This window comes from Primulina tabacum, chromosome 8, assembly GCF_025594145.1.
Source record: "Primulina tabacum isolate GXHZ01 chromosome 8, ASM2559414v2, whole genome shotgun sequence".
Taxonomy (NCBI): domain Eukaryota; kingdom Viridiplantae; phylum Streptophyta; class Magnoliopsida; order Lamiales; family Gesneriaceae; genus Primulina; species Primulina tabacum.
The window spans coordinates 12,320,773-12,340,338 of NC_134557.1; the positions used below are offsets into that span (position 1 = coordinate 12,320,773).

The following is a 19,566-nucleotide window of genomic DNA, read 5'->3' on the forward strand; positions in this document are numbered from 1 at the left end:
AATTAACTGCCCTAGCATCCCTGTGCTGAAAGTGTGCATTCCAAACACGATTTTTATGGTTTAAAACTCTAGAGATTGATTTGTTTAACCATTCTTATCATTTCTTCAACCAAACTCACGATAGAACCAAGGGAGAAAGCAAGGGTTTCACTTTTTTCCCTCAAATTCTCCACAACCAACCATCTTTAGCTTGAATTTAAGTTAGAAGTGATAGGAGAACAGAATTTGCTGCATAAAGAAGTAAGTTCTCCCTGGTTTCATAGGTTTATGCTATGTATACCATAAGAAGGGAGTTGAGCTATGGAATTGATGAATATGTACATGTTTTGACAGTTTAGGAGCACAAAAATAGCATCTCACATCGTGTTTTTGCGAGGAAAGGGTAAGTTGGCATGTTTTTGAAGTAATACATGAGTAATATTATGAATTTCAAATGCTTTCTATTGTTTATTGATATATGTACGTTGTTAGTATGTTTATTGATGAAAACATAGCACAATATTCCATTGTTATGTATTAAATATGAAAGAAACCCATGATTATTGAGGATGTGTGCTATGTCATGAGCATGAACATGAAAGGAAAATGACTGATTTGTATATGATATAGAGCTTGTTGACATCATGGGTGGTTTTAAGTCCACCGAACATATTGGCCAATATATGTTCATGGGGCGTGGGGTTGTCAAAGGTGCTCCCTGACGTCCAACACAGTAGTATCTATATAATAAAACAAACAGAGTATTACATGTCAACTAATGAGGCTCAAGTAAAAAAATGAAAATGAATATATGCTATGGTATGACATGGTTTAAAGGTTCATTGTTGATCACGACTTGATATGTATGTTCTTTCTATGCATATTGATACGTATAAGTGCCAACATATTGAGTTTTATAAGCTCACATAGCTCATGTATTACAGGATCAGGTAATGAAGATACATAGGATGCTGGTTCCCCAATGGATGCTTGTGACATGCCTTACCTTGACAAGAACCTGGACGTCTTATTGTATAGCTTCCGCATATGTATTATAGTGAATTTTATGTCAGGGTTTGAAACAAGTTTCACAACCTTATGACTAAATGTATAACGATACCGTGTATGTTTGAGATATGTAGGATGATACAATGTATGTTTATATATGAAAATATTTTTATATGTGTGTATAGATGTTGTTGCTTGAGTTTTGGCTTAGACAAAATGTAGGGACATCATGCCAAAATTTTTATAAACCATCAAAATTGGTATTCCTAATTTGAATTGTTTCATAATATAGATATATCATTCAAATCCTATTTTGATTATGGTAATCATGTCAAGTATAGACATAGGGAGTGACAAATATAGTCTACCAACATCATCTCAAGTTGCAGCAGTCATTGTCAACAATTAATGTGAAGAAAATTTGAACAATCGGGATATTATTATACAAGGAATTGGTGGAAATTTTATCAACATTCAAGATGCAGTTGGCTAGTATGATCCTTTGCAATATCCTCTCTTTCTACTACATGGCACATATGGTTGGATATAAATAGCCAAAATATCCATGGTATCCGGCTAACATACTTATATTTCTATGCATATATACTACATGTTAGCAAAAATAAACTGATCATACTCTGATAACTCTAACAAAAAAATTTAAAACTTAAGTACACTTTTGAACTCATATATTGTAAATTATTTTTTGGATGATATAAGATAAAATTCACCTTCATTGTTGCTCCGAGGAGGGCGTCTACTTCAACAATATGTAATCGACAAGTACTTCAAGATTGAAACTCAAAGGCTACGATGGATACGTCCAAATCAACGTGAAATACGCTCAGAACTTTATCAAGGTCTACAAGATTGTTTACATAGAGGTGAAACTAATATAGGTATGATATTTAATGATTATAATATTAATATTTTTCAGATCATATATTATAATTCATAAGTGATGTACTATAAAATACATTATACATGAAATTTTGGTACCAAAATCGTACTGCCATCATCGTTTGGTAGAAGCACTCGTAATATGTACCAACGATATAAAGATGCTATAACCTTGGTACAATCATATTGAAAATCAGATATAATGCTTACAGTGACAAGCAATCCAAATTGGAATGAGATAAAGTATCAATTACTCCCTGGTCAATCACCTCAAGACCGTCCAGATTTGATTACAAGGATATTTAGGTCAAAATTTTGAAGAGTTTAAGAAAGAAATTGTGGACCCAGGAGTTTTAGGAGAGGTTTGCGCTTATTTATATGTCATTGAGTGTAAAAAAAAGGGCTCCCATGTGTTCATATGTTGGTCAAAATAATGCCAATTTCTGTACCCTTGATCAATTTGACTCAATTGTGCATGCTGAAATACCTTTACAGACAGAACCCAATTCATACAAATCATTTGTCCACCATATGATACATGGACCATGTGGATCAATCAATCTTATTGTCAATGTATGGTAAATGGTAAATGCAAGAAAAAAATTCCAAAGTCATTCGTGGAATATACATCTCGAGGAAATTATTCATATCCTTTGTATCGAAGACGTGAAGGTTCACAAGTATCAATTCCAAACAATGATGATATTTTCATTGACAATGGTTGGGTTGTCCCATATAATCCATACATTTTACTGAAATATGATTGTAATATTAATGTTGAAGTATGTGGGGGAATCAAAAGTGTCAAGTACATATACAAGTTCATCCATAAAGGTCCTGATCGGGTCGCACTAGAGTTGCGAAATGGGCAAAATTGATATGAAATCCAACATACGTGGATGGAAGGTTGATTTGTTCAACTGAAGTATTGTGGCAAATTTTCTCATATGACTTCAGCAGGATGTTACTTCATTCATTAGGTTACAGCTACATACACCTAACAAACATTTAATTTATTTTCATTCAGAACAACACATAGTGATATAATTGCATACGATGACAACTCTAAGACAATGATTTCAGAAATTTTCAAAATGAATTTTCATCCTCAGTTGATTGAAAATATTTATATCGAAAATTTCATCAATATTACACATGGATAAAATAGGCAAAAATGGATTCGTCGAAGAAGAAACGGTAAAGTGGTCGAAATGGTATATGTCGCGTCTCTATATAAAAGTGAGAGATTTTATCTTTTTATCCTTTTAAATCATGTCAAGGGTCCAAAATCCTTTGAAGAACTGATGACCGTGAATGAGGTTAAATATTCAACATTTAAAGAGGTTGTTCAAATTATATGACTTCTCCAATTGATAATTATGTTCACCAATGTATGCTAGAAGAATGCTCTGTGAGAATGTCATCTTCTCTGAGAAGGTTATTTGTATCTATATTGGTGCTATGTGAACCAAGCAATTAGAGAACTCTAGGATGAGTTCCATCTTTACATGAGTGAAGATTATGGTTGGAAAATTTCATCAAGTAATTTCATTACCAATAAATTATTGCTTGAAATACAAAGGTTATTGGGTCAGTACAAAAGGTTATTGGTTCAGTACAAAACCTTTGATATGAAGGATATGGGTAATGCGTCTTATGTCATTGACATTAAGATACATTGTAAGGTCCAAAATGTGATAATGTAATCCAACTGCATGCAAATTTAGGAAAAATAGGAAAATGACTAATTTAATTATTTTAATTACATCAATTAAATGCGGTAGACATGTTTAAATATTTAAAATAGGGTTTTATATTAGAACGCATAAAACTGTGTTTTAAGAGTTATTCGAGACACGATCGAGGAACGGAGACTGGTGACCATAAAGGGAAAATATTATTTAAATGATTATTTTTGATTATTTAATATTAGTGTTGGCGAAAAAACCCGAAATTCCCGACCCTACCCGATTCCCATCCCATTCCCTTCCCGCAAAATTCCTGACCCGCTTATTTCCCGACCCGCAGGTTCGGGATTTTTCCCGTCCCGTTTTATTTCGGGAGAAGGGTAGGGTATATAATCTCCTCCCGACGGGATTCCCATCCCGACCCGAAAAAATATTATTAAATTTTATATTATTTTTAATTATTAATATAATTATAATTAACATTTTCATTTCCTCCATTTCATTTCAGTTTCCCGATTTCTCATTCGCCTAGGGTTCTCTCTCGCAGTCTCGCGCTTAGCCGAGGCCCGACGACTTGCAGCCAGTGGACGGCAACCTCAGTTTCTTGGGGATGAAAATATGGTCAGGCATGCCCTGATTAGATCCTTGATATTAATTTTTTCATGTCCGTGAAATCTTTCGTTTTTTTCAGAAAATGTTAATTCTTTGGTTCTTGTTTATTTAGCGGTCAAGAGTGGGTTGAAGTTTCTTAATGTGCATCTATTTATTTTATTCATTGACATTCATGGAGAGAAATGTGGCTCAGTAAGTTGGAGTTGGGTAAGTTGGTGCTTGGTATCTATTTATAGTTTTATGTAATTGTTGTATTTCTAGCTATCCCTTAGTTGGTTCATCTTACTTTAGTTTTTTAATTGTAAATTTTAATCTTGTTATATATTGTGATTATAGTATATTTGTTGTTTTTGTAGGCACGCTCATGCCCACAGCAAAGTAATGCATCTTCTTCAAGTGTAAACTCCAAAGACCCCATGGTAGAAAAATTTGCCTATCCTAGTTGTTGATCATTGTGGTTCAGCATCAGTTGAGTTCAGTTTGCATCAGTTCCTTATTAGATTGCATGGACGACATACGCACTCGATTGGCTCGAATTGAGCAACATTCACCCGATGCCTATGCACCACCTTGGTACAGATCCGCGGTTGATGGCTTGGAGGACTTGGAGCTGGGTTCAGATGATGAGTAGTTAGCCTATTTTTATTCTAGGATTTGTGGTAGATTGTATCACGTTTCTATATTTGCGCATTTTATTCATATATTGTATTGATGTTTGGGGACATGTGCTTTATGATTATACTCCTTTGGCTGTATCCGTGTGCTTGAGTGTGTCTTTTTCCTATTACCTTTTACGTTTCCTTGTGCATTCGATATCGTTCTTTTCAGGAATTGCTGTGCTCTACCCCATTGTCACCACCTACTCGACATTTTTCCAGGGAAGTGTGTTTACTTTAACTGTCTTGTTTATACATGTTACATCGCTTTACACTAAGGGCAGTGTCGACTTCAATGTGTGGGGGTGGGTCAGTTTTGGTTACACATCGTTGCACACCACTTAACACCACTGTTCACGTAGGATGAGACTATTTCTAGAGAAAGATTCCTTGTTTTACTTGATAACCGGATTAATTTGTTAGTTTCTGGATCACTCGAGAAATTGTTTCATGACTAGTTTTGAATAAGAGGAGTCGTAGTTGCAAAGAGAGAGTTAGACATAAACCAGTTCTGTATTGACATTTTCATTCCATGCACGTGGTCAGTCTTTTGCTCATAGAAAGTGAATTGGTGCAAGGTAAACTAAAAAAAAAACCCTAGAACTCGTCTGATTAGCCCTCGAAGCGAAAATACGAACGATGATGACTTAGGGATGATTTAGGCGATCTTTGGACCGTTTGAGCCTTTCAAGCCTACCTAATACATCATTTATTGTCTCTAGTAACCCCTTTTGAGCCTGTAAAAATCGAATGGTGTGTGTCAATGACACACAATTAAACCCCATTCGTGATTTATTTCATGTCCTACATCAACTACCAAAATTTTAGCCTATACACTTTTATCCTACCCGAACTTAGAAAGAAATAGACCCTTCGAGCGCTTTGAAATGTCCCAACACTCACATGTGTCGAAAAGACATACGTGAAGGAGTTGTTGAATTACCGTTGAATGAAAAGAAGTGGACTTATGATTGAAAAAAAAAAGAAAAAGAAAAAAAATGGTATAAAGTGTATGGTACTGAAGACACCCGAAAAATCTACGGGTGAAAGTTGAAGGACAATGAGAAAGGAAAGAGATAATAGAACCTCTAAAGATGATAAAAGTACAGTGATTGGTGACGAGTCAAAAGTTGAATGAATGCGCTGCAGAAATATGTTTATTCTCTCTCACTTTTGATTCCCATGCCTTCTATTGTAGCCGTGAGCCTTGGCCTTACGGTATAAGCTTAAAAAGACCTATTAAACAAGTCATCGTCGTTCAACATTTAGTAGAGAGGGGTATGAAAGTCGAGCATATGGGGCATTACGGAAAAAAAAAATTAAAAAAAAGGGAAGTGATCCTGAAACCAAGTAGCTTTTGATGAGTATGAATTCTGACATGCACACTACACACATCTCATTCCGTTGATCTTTACTTGGTAATGTTTGAATCTTGATTTGTGATGAAAACGAATCTCATGATATTCGAAGCATGATCTTTTGACCGGGAGTGAAGGAGTTTGACAAATTGAGAAGTTTTGATTGTACTACTTGAGCTCTGAATCTAAAATATGTTTCATCTTTATTTCTTGTCTGATCTGTTCGAGGACGAACAAAGGTTAAGTGTGGGGAGTTGATAAGCACGAATCATATAGCATTTTAAGGTCTTTATTTTGTCGTATTCGTGTTTATCTGGCGTTTTTATTCCGAGTGTTGCGCTTAATTCGCGTTATTATTGCTATGTGCAGGTTTGACCAAAAGATGATAAAAAGCCAAATAAAAAAAAGAAGAGTCAAACGACGCAATGCCATGTCAGAAATACCCGGAAAAATAGGAAAAGATCACTATGAGAACACCAGGACCTCTACACGGACCCCGTGTTAGGGTCCGTGTCCCAAAATCCAAAGGAATGACGTTCACGAGCCCACACGGACCCTAAGACGGATCCATACACGGGGTCTGTGCCCAGAACCAGCCAAGAAAAGAAAATAGCGAGACAACATGGACCTGACTCCGGACCCCTACACGGGGTCCGTATCAAGCAGCACCTGAGGAAGAATTTAATCGAGACTACACGGACCCCAATCCGGAGGCTTACACGGGGTCCGTGTACCAGATTTTTTAGATCAGATTCGCGAAGATCTTAGGAGATTTAAGGAAGAAATTAAAGAGATTTGCGGGACTTTTTCAGATCGAGGATTTGGAGCCGACTTGAGGAGGAAGAAAAGGGGAGAGCTTGGAGATTTTTGGAGGCGGCGCGACGGCTTGGGAGAAACGAGAGAAATTCGTGCACTTCACACGCAAGAACCGCGCATCATCGCTGAGATTTTCTTTTCTCTTGTTTTCTTATTTCATTCATTAATTCGAATATCAGATTTTGTGAGGTCCATTTACTCTAACGACAATTAATGATTAAACAATAATGGTTTGATTTAAAACTGCAGCAGAAAAATGTTCAAAATAATTTAAAACGGACCTCAGGGCCTAGAAACATTTCGGCATGACCTCCCCGTAAGTAGGACATCCCGAAAAACTCAAGCAGCAATTTATATCAAAATATACTCCAACTAGAATCATTAACACGAAACCAAGGTTAAACAACCTATAGTCGCACTGGCCAGGACTAAACAGAAATTAGAACTTACCAAATACTCACCAGATCATGGATATCACAGAGTCGACTCAGAACATCACAAAACAACCAAATACTACTACAGATACACGGGGCATCTCCCCGGCAAATAAAGTACATTACAAGACTGAAATAAACTCAAGACATACATATAGACTAACTGGGAGACTCCACTGAACAGAACCAAGCAATCCAACCTCAATCCCGAGCTCCACTGGCGGAACCTCGGCCTGATGCTGCAAAACGACTCGGGAGATCTACCATGGTGCCCAATAGCAACCACAGCAGCCCCCCCAGTAAACAACTGAGGTTAGGATTCTGGTATGAAGGAGTCCAACAATAACATAAATCATGCATAATCATATAATGAAATGTAATATGCAATGCATGAAAGGCTCAACGAATAATCGGGATAACAGGAGCCAACAAACGGTACGATAACAACTGAATAATGCTCGAGCAACAACACAGGGGAGCTATGTAACGCCCCGAAAATTTTAAAGTCCACGCAAACCACGTGCATGCAATTATTAAATTCTTTTGTATTTTAATTAAATGTTTTAATTACATGAATTAATTATGTTGTGCATACTTGCATGTTTAAAATATATTTTCTACATGGTTACATTAAAACTATATTTTTAAAGGTTATTCGAGTTGCGATCGAGGAACGGAGACCGAGGGCTGAAAAAATAGAAAATGTTTTTATTAAATAATTGTTTTTAATTATTTAAAATATGGGTGATGCTTTTTATTATTTTTGAAAATCTGGGGTTTTTGAGGTGACTTTATACGCCGGGATGTAAATTTTATCGGTGTTGGTTTTTCAACAAAAATACGAACTTTTTGACAACCCGGCTATTAAATTCACAAATTTATTTAAACAAAACTATTATCATATTTTAATTAAATCCTAATTAAACACTAATGAGCCTAATTATATGTTTAATGGGCCTAAGCCTAATTAGTGATTAATTAGCTATTATTTAAAGTTAAACCCCACCCCAAATTAGCATAACCCACGCCTCCACCTAGCAACACAATTCAGAATTTCTTCACACTCCAAATAACCCACGGCACCCACAATCACATCAAGGAGAGTTTGGTTTTGTCATGTAAATTCAAGCCATGATCGTTCGTCGCCGTTTTTCGCAATCGTCAACGATTTTCCGTGCGTTTAAAACGCAAAGGCACGCCATACATCTCTTTTTCTCGTACGTCCATCACATCGTAGTATCGTTTTAATTATCGTGTGTATGAAAGCATGTTGTGCATATTGTTATTTTCGAAATACTAACCACCCATATGTCAATCTCATGCTTTTATGTTCCAACTCATGTTGTATGCTACTTTAGGCGCTGCCATGATGTTAAGATATGATCTAGTGGGGTTTTTACACGTTTTAGAGCGTCATAGACACACACAAATTGCTGCACAACAAGGAACGAAAAAAAACTGGAACCAAACTTCTGTCAAGAGACTTAGGTGCTCGGTTTTATGGGGATGGAAGACTTGGCTAGGCCTTGGTTGGACCAGGGCTTGGCTAGGGTCCGTGAGGGGTCAAGGGAAGAGTCCTAGCCACGCTAGGACTCGAGACAAGAGGCTGGAAAGGAGTCCTAGCAAGCTAGGACTCCAACCCGTAAGTGGCAAGGGAAGCAGCGCAGGTTTTGCTGCTGGTGCAGGGAAGAGGGGGGCTCGGCCAGGGGGTCTGGGCTAGGCTAGGTTAGGTCCTTAGGGTCCTAGGAGGGTGCTTGAGGGGATGGTTCAGGGGTTGGCTCGAGGGTTAGAGGCATAGCATCAGAAAACGTGAGAGAGGCATGCACCTTGAGGGCAGCTTGTGTGCGCGCAGGTGGCTTCCAGCTGATTCAGGTGCTTCGGGCTTGGAGTTCTGGTGGCTGGGTTGGTATGGGCTTGGTCTGGGCATGGTCCAGAGAGGGTTAGGCTCATGAGGGGTCGGTGGTTAAGGGTTGGGAGGAGTCCTAGACTAGTTAGGAACTCTTTTGTTCAAAGCCACAATCACACGTACACATGCATGTAATTGGGTTGAGGGGCAGAAGGTGTTTGAGCGGGCCAGGGCAAAGGTTTTTGGGCTGGGCTTGCACAGTAGGGTCCCTAGATAGGTTGGCTAGGTTTTGGCTCGAGGCGGCTCGGGCGTGGCTCGAGTAAATTAGGAGATGGCTCGGTACGTTCGTCGAAGGGTCAAAAACGAAAATTAAAGAAGGAAAAATTGATCCAAGGGTCCACGGGGGTGGCTCATGACTTGAAAGGGTAGAATAAATCTTAAAAATGCTATGTTTAAAATTTGGGATCAAAATAATGAGTTTTGGATTTATTCGGGATTTAATCGCCGCACGAAACGCTAATTAACGAGTTAATTGAAACGCCTAATTTTATCCTTTATAAAATTATGGAAAATTAGGTTTAAGCTTAAATAATTATTAGAAGTCTAAGTTTTAAATTTGGGAATTTTATATTAAGTTTTGGTTTAATTCAGGACTAAAACGCAATAATACGTCTTATTTAAAGATTAATTTAAAAGTCCTCGATTTAAGTTAAATAAAAATATGAGAAAATTAATTTAAGCTTAAATAGTTATTTGGGACATGTTAGAGTCAAGAAATCAAGAAAAAAGTCAAAAACGTAAAATGTTACGTCCAGGGATAAAACTGTCTTTTTACACCTAGAAATTAGTAAAGGTCATGGCAGTGCCCGAAATGCTGTTTTTATGAAAATATTATTATTTTTATATGTGTATGAATTCCCCATGATTTAAGTATGATTTTTAAATGTCTAAGGGATTTTTATGATTTAAGAAGACATTTAAAATACATGTTGCATGCTTGATTCAAAAATGAAAAATGTAAATATTACTCATGATTTTTCTAAGTGATGTGAATGTAAAATGTTGAAGGATGTGAAGTGATTGTGACTAATTCGTTAATGTTGGCGACGTCGTGAGGGTTATGGTCCCAGTGGGAGCCCGACGATCGTGTTTGCATCATTGCGAATATGTGGTAACGGTAAGAATGAGAATGTCGTGAGGGAAAAAGGCCCCAGAGGGAACCCATTTATGGGAAAAGGCCCCCGAGGGAACCCCGACGAGCGTATTTCTATTCAATAATGATAGGCCAGGGCCCAATTGACCGTTGAGAGTGTTGCTGGTGTCCCCCGCCGCCCAGTACTGAGATTTCATGTAGATGGATCCATCGATTTTCATGTCATGTCATGTCAGAAAAGTCACAATTAACGATCTGAATTAACAAAGGAAAAAGAAAATGTTCATGATTATGTTTAAGGTTTTATGTCATGTCATGTTGAGGAAAAAGAAATTCATGTTTGCATGTCATGAAAATGTTTATGTTTAAAGTTTTATGCATTATGAAAAATGTTTACGAAAATGTTTATGTTTATGCATCTTCATGAAAACGATATTTTAAGTACAAGAATTTTTCACCGTTATATGTTGACTGTATTACGTATTACTCGTTATAAAGATTATGGTGTGTTGAGTCTTTAGACTCACTAGGTGTGATGGATGCAGGTGGTTCTGAGGGAGGTCTTGACGGGTGATACTACTGGACTGAAGGTGCACACAATCCGAGGACTAGCGCAACATTTTCCGCATTATGCTTTATGATTTAAGTTAAAGATTTTTAAGATTATTTATTTATGCTTTTGAGAGATTTTTCAAATTATTTCTTTTTAGGTTTGATAAAACAGTAGACGATTTTATGCTTTAAAATATTTTCCTTTGGATTTTTAAATGGCAGTTGGATGTTTATTTTTAAAATGATGTCAAAAATATTTTATGGTTCGTACGATGCTAAGTGAGGTTAAAAAAAAAATTTCTAGTACTTTTAAAGCAATAAAAAAGACAGGACGTTTCAAGCTACATCGTCATGCAACTAAACCGCCCTGCCAAGTATGCGAGGTATGCCAAGCTGTGTTGAATAACACCCCTGACTCGGCCTCCATACAGCTGATACGATATAACAGGATGACACAACAAAACGAACTAGATGACACAATCCCAGCGCTCACCTCAAAAGGCTGCACTAACCACGAGATTGTTCAATCACATCTACGGTCTCATGTGTATAGGCCTATCAGCCACACAATGATCCCGAGATAAACAACAGTGCCAGATAACAACGGATATCAACAATGGGCTAACAAGAACGATATGGCTCAACATGAATGTCATAACAGTATGCCCGATGCTAAATGCCAATAATATGTCATAATAATAAACATAGATCACAACGAAGGCATTTAACAATTTACAGCAACCAACAAGTCATACACACGATCCATGTAACAAAGAATGGCAATTAAACATAATTTATGTTTTACCGTCGTATGTTACCGAGCTGTAACATACCTATATCACGAAAACGATCTTCAAGAATGATCAACTAAACTCCCTCAGCCTAGAATAACAAAATAAGCCAAATAATTCCACAACTCACCATTATTTACATTCCAACTATTATCAACTCGATAAACCTTAGATTAATTCCAACGATAACAATCATACTATAATATCTCTCAATATAATACAAAACGATTCGACATAATTAATAGGCTCGCCAAAATATACCTCGAAGATTTCCAATGACCGAACCTACAACAATTATCCAATAAATATGTCAATAAAACGCTATTCGAACGACGAAAACAATTTAAATCGAAATGGGTAAAAATCCAAATTTCGGCAGCCTACTATCACACTTAGAAGCTGAAATTTCGGACTAGGAACTCACAAGGTCAAAGCTTACTCTAGTCGCTAGCGGTCTCGAGGCGATAACCCACCGGAAACTTGTCGGATTTACTGTTCACGAGCTGAATAAATTCAGAAAACAAGCTGGAGTTACAGGGAAATCACAAGGCTTAAAAACCCACTCCAACACACAACAAAACTCCAAGGAACTAAGCTTAAATCTCACCTAAACCGAGTCAATTTCAGCAGCCACGAACAAGCCTCGATTTGGGCTGAAACGGGCATCAAAAGTGGCGATTCATGGTTCAAAACGAAGGTACTAATGTAAGGAAGAAAACCCCTCAAACCGTTCGTGATTTCGACGCCAGACGGTAAAGTTATGACCTCTCCAAAATGAAGGTGCTGAAAGTGACGAAAATTTTGAAGAAAAAGAAAAGGAAAGCTACGGGAATGGTTTGGGAAAATGGCATTCTTCTTTCTCTCTCCAATAAAATAAGTCATGTGTGTATGTATATGTATATAATGTAGTATTCATGCCCCTTTATCTCGATTTGCATTAATCTTGCTCCCGTGTGTTATTTAAACTCTATATGTATTTTATATCGTTAAATTCTTCGATATTCTAAAATACATATTTTTAACACACCTACAAAATTTATTTGACATAAATAATTATTTTAATTTACAACTCAATAATTATTCTAATTATGCCAAAATTACCGGATAATTAATTTCAGGACCTTACAGATTTGGTTCTAGTTTTGAATTTATGGAGTAGTTTTCTTGTGATCGGGACCACGATAGGGACAAACTTTTGATGTTGTTCATTCATTGGATCATTAGATTTACGAATTAATCTAAGTTCAACACGAAACCTTCATATAACTTTGGGAACTAATGATAGTAAGTCCTTAAGATTCAACACGAAAAGATTTAAAAGACATTTTCACCGCAGGGAGGATTATCATTCTAGGTGTAGCTACCTATGCTTTGCTAGATTCAGGAGCTACACATTCTTTCATATCATAAACCTTCATCAAAAGACTGAATATTATTCCTCAAGATATGGGTTTGGGTTTCAAAGTTTCTATTCCTTCCGGCGATCAGATGCTCACATCTAAGATTGTTAAGAATCTGGAGCTTCGGTTATTCAGAGATGTTCGGGCAGACCTTATTGTGCTTCCTATGCCTGAATTTGATATTATACTTGGGATGGATTGGTTATCAGCGAATGGAGCATCGATTGATTTTCATCAGCGATCAGTATCTATTAGGCCACCTAGTGGTAGATCTTTTGTCTTTGAGGCGGCAAGAAACAAGCAAATGCCGCACATTATCTCTTGTCTATGTGCGAGGAAGCTTATTAAGCATGGATGCCAAGCATATCTAGCATGTGTCACTACTACACATGAATCCATCAACCAGAAGTTAGAAGACGTTGATATTGTGAGAGATTTTCCTAGCGTCTTTCCCGAAGACGTTTCTGACATTCCACCCGATTGTGAAGTGGAGTTCTCTATTGATCTTATGCCGGGCACTGTTCCTATATCAAAAGCACCATATCGTCTAGCACCTGCAGAAATGAAGGAATTGAAAGATCAAATTCAAGAACTGCTAGACAAGGGTTTCATTCGCCCTAGTTACTCTCCATGGGGCGCTCCGGTTTTGTTTGTGAAAAAGAAAGATGGCAGCATGCGTCTTTGCATTGATTATCGAGAGCTTAATCGAGTTACCATCAAAAATAAGTATCCACTGCCAAGAATTGAGGATTTGTTTGATCAGTTGCAAGGAGCATCGATATTTTCAAAAATTGATCTGCGATCTGGATACCATCAGTTGAAAGTCAAGGAGTCTGACGTGCACAAGACAGCATTTCGCACGAGATATGGGCACTATGAGTTTATGGTCATGCCATTCGGGTTGACCAATGCGCCAGCGATCTTCATGGATCTCATGAATCGCGTATTTCAGCCGTATCTGGATCAGTTTATTATTGTCTTCATTGATGACATTTTGATCTATTCCAAGAGCAGAGAGGAGCAAAGCCGTCATTTGAATACCGCACTGCAAGACAGAAAGCTTTATGCAAAATTCAGTAAGTGCGAGTTTTGGCTTGATAGAGTGGCAGTTTTTAGGCCACATCATTTCCAGTAGTGGAGTAGAGGTCGATCCAAGTAAAGTGGAAGCAGTGAAAGAGTGGCCAGTACCGAAAAGCGTCACCGAGATTCGTAGTTTCTTGGGACTAGCTGGTTATTATCGCAAGTTTATTCAGGGGTTCTCATCTATAGCGGTACCTATGACCGCCTTGACTAAGAAGAATGCGAAATTTGTTTGGGGACCCGAGTGTCAAGACAGTTTTGACAAGTTAAAGCAAGCCTTGATATCAGCACCAGTGTTATCTATGCCATCAGGGCAAGGGGAGTATGTTCTTTATACCGACGCTTCTAACCTTGGTTTGGGCGCAGTTCTGATGCAAAACGACAGAGTTATCGCCTATGCGTCAAGACAGTTGAAAATTCATGAAAAGAACTATCCTACTCATGATCTTGAGCTTGCAGCAGTAGTCTTTGCACTAAAAATTTGGAGACACTACCTTTATGGGGAGAAGTGCAAGATATTCACCGATCATAAAAATTTGAAATACTTCTTCACCCAAAACGAGTTGAATATGAGACAGCGCAGATGGCTCGAATTGGTAAAGGACTATGATTGTGACATTAGCTACCATCCGGGGAAAGCTAATGTAGTGGCAGACGCATTGAGCAAGAAGGCAACAGTTATCACTCATTTATCACTCCAAAGACCGTTGCAGTCCGAGATACAACGGTTTGAGCTTACAGTGTATGCTAGGGGCGAGGCCCCTAATATTGCCACATTATCAGTGCAGTCGACTTTGAGAGACAGATTTCGGGATGGGCAGTCTACTGATGAGCAGTTGCAAAAGTGGAGAGCAAGAGATGAAGCCAAGGGCCGGAATGTATATTCAGTGGTAGACGGTTTAGTCCGCTATCGAGACCGTCTATGGGTCCCTAGTGACGATTCTTTGAGAGATCTTATTATGAAGGAAGCCCATGACACACCATATTCCATTCATCCGGGCATCACAAAAATGTATAGAGATTTGCAGTTGTTATATTGGTGGCCAGGCATGAAGAGGGACATTCTGAGATATGTATCCGAGTGTTTGACTTGTCAGCAAGTCAAAGCAGAGCATCAAAGACCAGCGGGAAAATTGAAGCCACTCCCTATTCCCGAATGGAAATGGGAAAATATCACCATGGACTTTGTGGTGGGATTGCCTAAGACTGTTAAGGGATTGAATGCCATTTGGGTGATAGTTGATCGTCTTACGAAATCAGCGCATTTTCTACCTATTAAGACGACATTCACCATGACTCAGTATGCAGAGTTATACATTCGAGAGATAGTTCGGCTCCATGGGATTCCTGTTTCCATTGTTTCTGACAGAGTTCCGAGATTCACGTCATCTTTTTGGAAAAGTCTGCATGCAGCGATGGGGACCAAGTTATTGTTCAGTACAACGTTCCACCCTCAGACCGATGGCCAGTCGGAGAGAGTTATACAGATTTTGGAAGATCTACTGCGAGCATGTGTTATTGATTTCCAAGGCAGTTGGGAACCAAAGTTACCTCTAGTGGAGTTCACCTACAACAATAGCTTCCAATCATCAATTGGGATGGCTCCTTTTGAGGCACTTTATGGAAGGAAATGTAGATCACCTATTCATTGGGACGAGGTTGGGGAAAGAAGAGATATTGGTCCAGATGTGATTGAAGAGACAGCTGAGCTTGTAGTCAAGATTCGTGATAGAATGAAGACTGCACAAAGCCGACAAAAGAGTTATGCGGACAAGAGGCGAAGGGACTTAGAATTTGCAGTAGGCGATCATGTGTTTGTAAAGATAGCACCCATGAAGGGTGTTATGCGCTTTGGCAAGAAAGGCAAGCTTAGTCCTAGGTTTATTGGTCCGTTCGAGATTTTGGAGAGGATTGGGACACTAGCCTATAAAGTGGCTTTGCCACCAGCACTTGCAGGAGTTCACAATGTGTTCTACATTTCGATGCTGCGGAAGTACATGTCTAACCCGTCACATGTGCTTAATTATGAACCTCTTCAACTAACTCCAAATATGACATACGAAGAAAGGCCTGTCCAAATCTTAGCAAGGCAAGAAAGAAGATTGCGTAACAAAGTCATTCCAATGGTCAAAGTCAAGTGGCTGAATCACTCGGAAGAGGAAGCTACTTGGGAAACCGAGATGGACTTGAAGAGTCGCTATCCTGATCTATTCGGTAAGTTCTAATTTCGAGGACGGAATTCTATTTAAGGGGGGGAGGAATTGTAAGGTCCAAAATTAAGACGACGTAATCCAACTGCATGCGAATCTAGGAAATAATGAAAAATGAGTAATTAATTGATTTTAATTGCTAATTAATTATGTGACATACTTGGTTATTTGTTATTTGAGATTTTTTGGTTATCATGCATAAAATGATATTTTTAAAGGAATATTCAAGCGACGATCGAGGATCGGGGACCGATGGCCGAAGAAAATGTAAAATATTTTTATTAAATAATTATTTTTAATTATTTAAAATAAGGTTGTTGCTTTTTAGTATTTTTTAAAATAAAGGATTTGAGGTGATTTTATACGCTGGGACTGTAAATTTTATCGGTATTGATTTTTCAACTAAGATACGAACTTTTTGGCAACCCGGCTAATAAATTCACATATTTAATTAAAGAAAAAGTTTTTTAATATTTTAATTATGTCCTAATTAGACTAATGGGCCTAATTAGATGGCTTAATAGGCCTAATAAGCCTTGAAGGTGATTTAGTAGTATATAATGTATTAATTAAATTGAAAACCCTATTCTCCTAGCATAAAGAATCGGCCACTTAGTTTTAAAATTCTGAAACTCTCCTCACCCCACACACACTCAAACCTCACGGCAGCACACACACTAGCAAGGTAGGAAGGGAGTTTCGAAAGTTCTAGCAAGATCAAGCCATCGTCGCGTCCCGTTCTTCGTCGTCAACATATATTCGAGCGTAAATTACGCAAAGGCACGCATAAATCTTCCTTTTCTCATCCATCATATCATATTATCGATTTAACTAACGTAAGCATGAAGAACTTGAAGTTTTTTTTTTAGAATTTTCGGATTTCTCATGTACATGCTATGAACTAATGATTTTATATACCAATTCATGCCTTGTATGTGTTTAGGGACTGCCATGATGTTAGGCCGTGACCAGGGAGGTTTGTACATGTTTAAAAACAACACACACACGCTTAGACTACCGAATAATCCAAGGGAAAACGAGAATTTCTTGCATCGGTTGCTGTCACGGGTTGGGCGATCGGGTTCACGTTTTAGAGTGAGGCTTGACCTTGGCTTGGGCCAGGACATAGCCAGAGGTTGTCATGAGTCAGGGTGAGAGTCCTAGCCATGCTAGGACTCGAACCGAGGGCTCGGGAAAGAGTCATAGCATGGCTAGGACTCTACCCGAGAACCCTGCACAGGTTGGTGCAGGGTTTGCGCTACTTCCAGGCGATGGGGGCTCGATACATGGGGCACGAGCTGGGCTAGGGTGTCTCACTAGGGTCCTAAGAAGGTGCTCTAAAGGGTGGCTTGGGTGCTGGGGCGTCGGCTAGGCCCATAGGCGTGTAAAACATAGAGTCCTCACATACTCAAACTCTCGGCCAGTTTGTGCAGTGAGTTAAGGGCTTCGTTTTTGGCTTTGGGTGAGGGTTTCCGATGGTTTAAGGGTCCAGTAGGCTAAGTTAGGATGTTGGTCAAGTTTTGGATCAACATGGTTCGGGGGTAACTCGTGAAAATCAAAAGTTGGCTCGGGGTCGAAGTTTAGGTGTCAAATAGGGTGTTTTAAATAATGAAAATTGGAAAACGGCTCACGGGGGTCGAGTCGTGGTCCATAAGGGCTAAAATAATATAAAAAGACTAAATTAGAATTTAGGAATTTTATATTAAAGTTTGAGATTTTTCGGGATTAAAACACCGTCAAAACAATTAATTAAAGATAAATAAAAAAGTCTAATATTTAAGCTAAATAAAGCTATGGAAAATTTCATGTATGCTTAAATAATTATTTGGGACATGTTAGAGTCATGAAATCAAGAAAATAGTCGAAAACGTAAAATGTCGAGTCCAGGGGTAAAACGGTCATTTTACACCTAGAAATTAGTAAAGGTCATGGCAGTGCCCTAAATGCTGTTTTTATGATATTATGATTATTTTTAAATGTTTAAGAAATGCTCATGATTAAATTATGATTTTTAAATGTCTAAGAGATTTTTATGATTTAAGAAAACATTTAAAATACATGTTGCATGCTTGGTTTAAAAAAATGAAAAATGTAAATATTATTCATGATTTTTCTAAGTGATGTGAATGAAAAATGTTGAAGGATGTGAAGTGATTGTGACTAATTCGTTAATGTTGGCGACGTCGTGAGGGTTATTGTCCCAGTGGGAGCCCGACGATCGTGTTTCCATCATTGCGAATACGTGGTAACGGATATGTGGTAACGGTTTTGTGGTAACGGAAGAATGGAAATATCGTGAGAGTAAAAGGCCCCAGAGGGAGCTCCGACGATCGTATTTCTATTCGAATCATGATAGGCCAGGGCCTAGTTGACCGGTGAGAGTGTTGCTGGTGTCCCCCGCCGCCCAGTACTGTGGTTATACGTAGATGGATCCATCGACCCTCATGAGCATGATCATGAAAGTCACAATTAACGATCTGAATTCAACAAAAGGAAAAGGAAAATATTTATGATCATGTTAAAATGCTTTCATGTCATGATAAGGAAAAAAGATTAATGTTATTTATGCATATCATGAAATGTTATTTTTACCTAAAAGTATTTTCACTATTGCATGTGGTTTTATATATATTATTTGCTATAAAGATGATGGTGTGTTGAGTCTTTAGACTCACTAGGTGTGATGGATGCAGGTGAGTTTGATGCAGGTCTTGATGGGTGATTCTACTGGACTGTCGGTGCACAAAACCCGAGGACCAGCGCTACATTTTCCGCATTACGTTTTATGATTACTGTTAAAGATTCTTAAGACTATTTATTTATGCATTTGAGAGATTTTTGTGAGGTTTAGTATGGGCTATTCTTTTCAAACTTATTGCTTTTTAGGTTGGGCAAAACAGTTGACGATTTCATTTATGACTATTGCACTTGATTTTTAAAATGCTAGATGGTTGGTATTTTATTTTAAAAGGGTAAAATATTTTATAAAAATATTTTCATGTGGGAAAAGTTATATGGCCGAAATTGAGTGTTTAAAAAAAAAATTTCTAGTACTTTTAAAGCAATAAAAAGGACAGGACGTT

At 38.0% G+C, this 19,566-nt stretch overlaps 1 long non-coding RNA gene across 1 annotated transcript; it reads right to left on the bottom strand.

Annotated features, from left to right (window-relative positions):
- Positions 1 to 7,279: 7,279 nt before the first annotated feature.
- On the bottom strand, positions 7,280 to 12,728 carry LOC142553766 (uncharacterized). The gene is made up of 3 exons (XR_012821997.1): positions 12,401 to 12,728; positions 11,836 to 12,296; positions 7,280 to 7,711 (listed from the first exon to the last, which is right to left on the bottom strand). It is a non-coding gene; the product is annotated as an uncharacterized LOC142553766 (long non-coding RNA).
- Between the last annotated feature and the right edge of the window lie 6,838 nt (positions 12,729 to 19,566).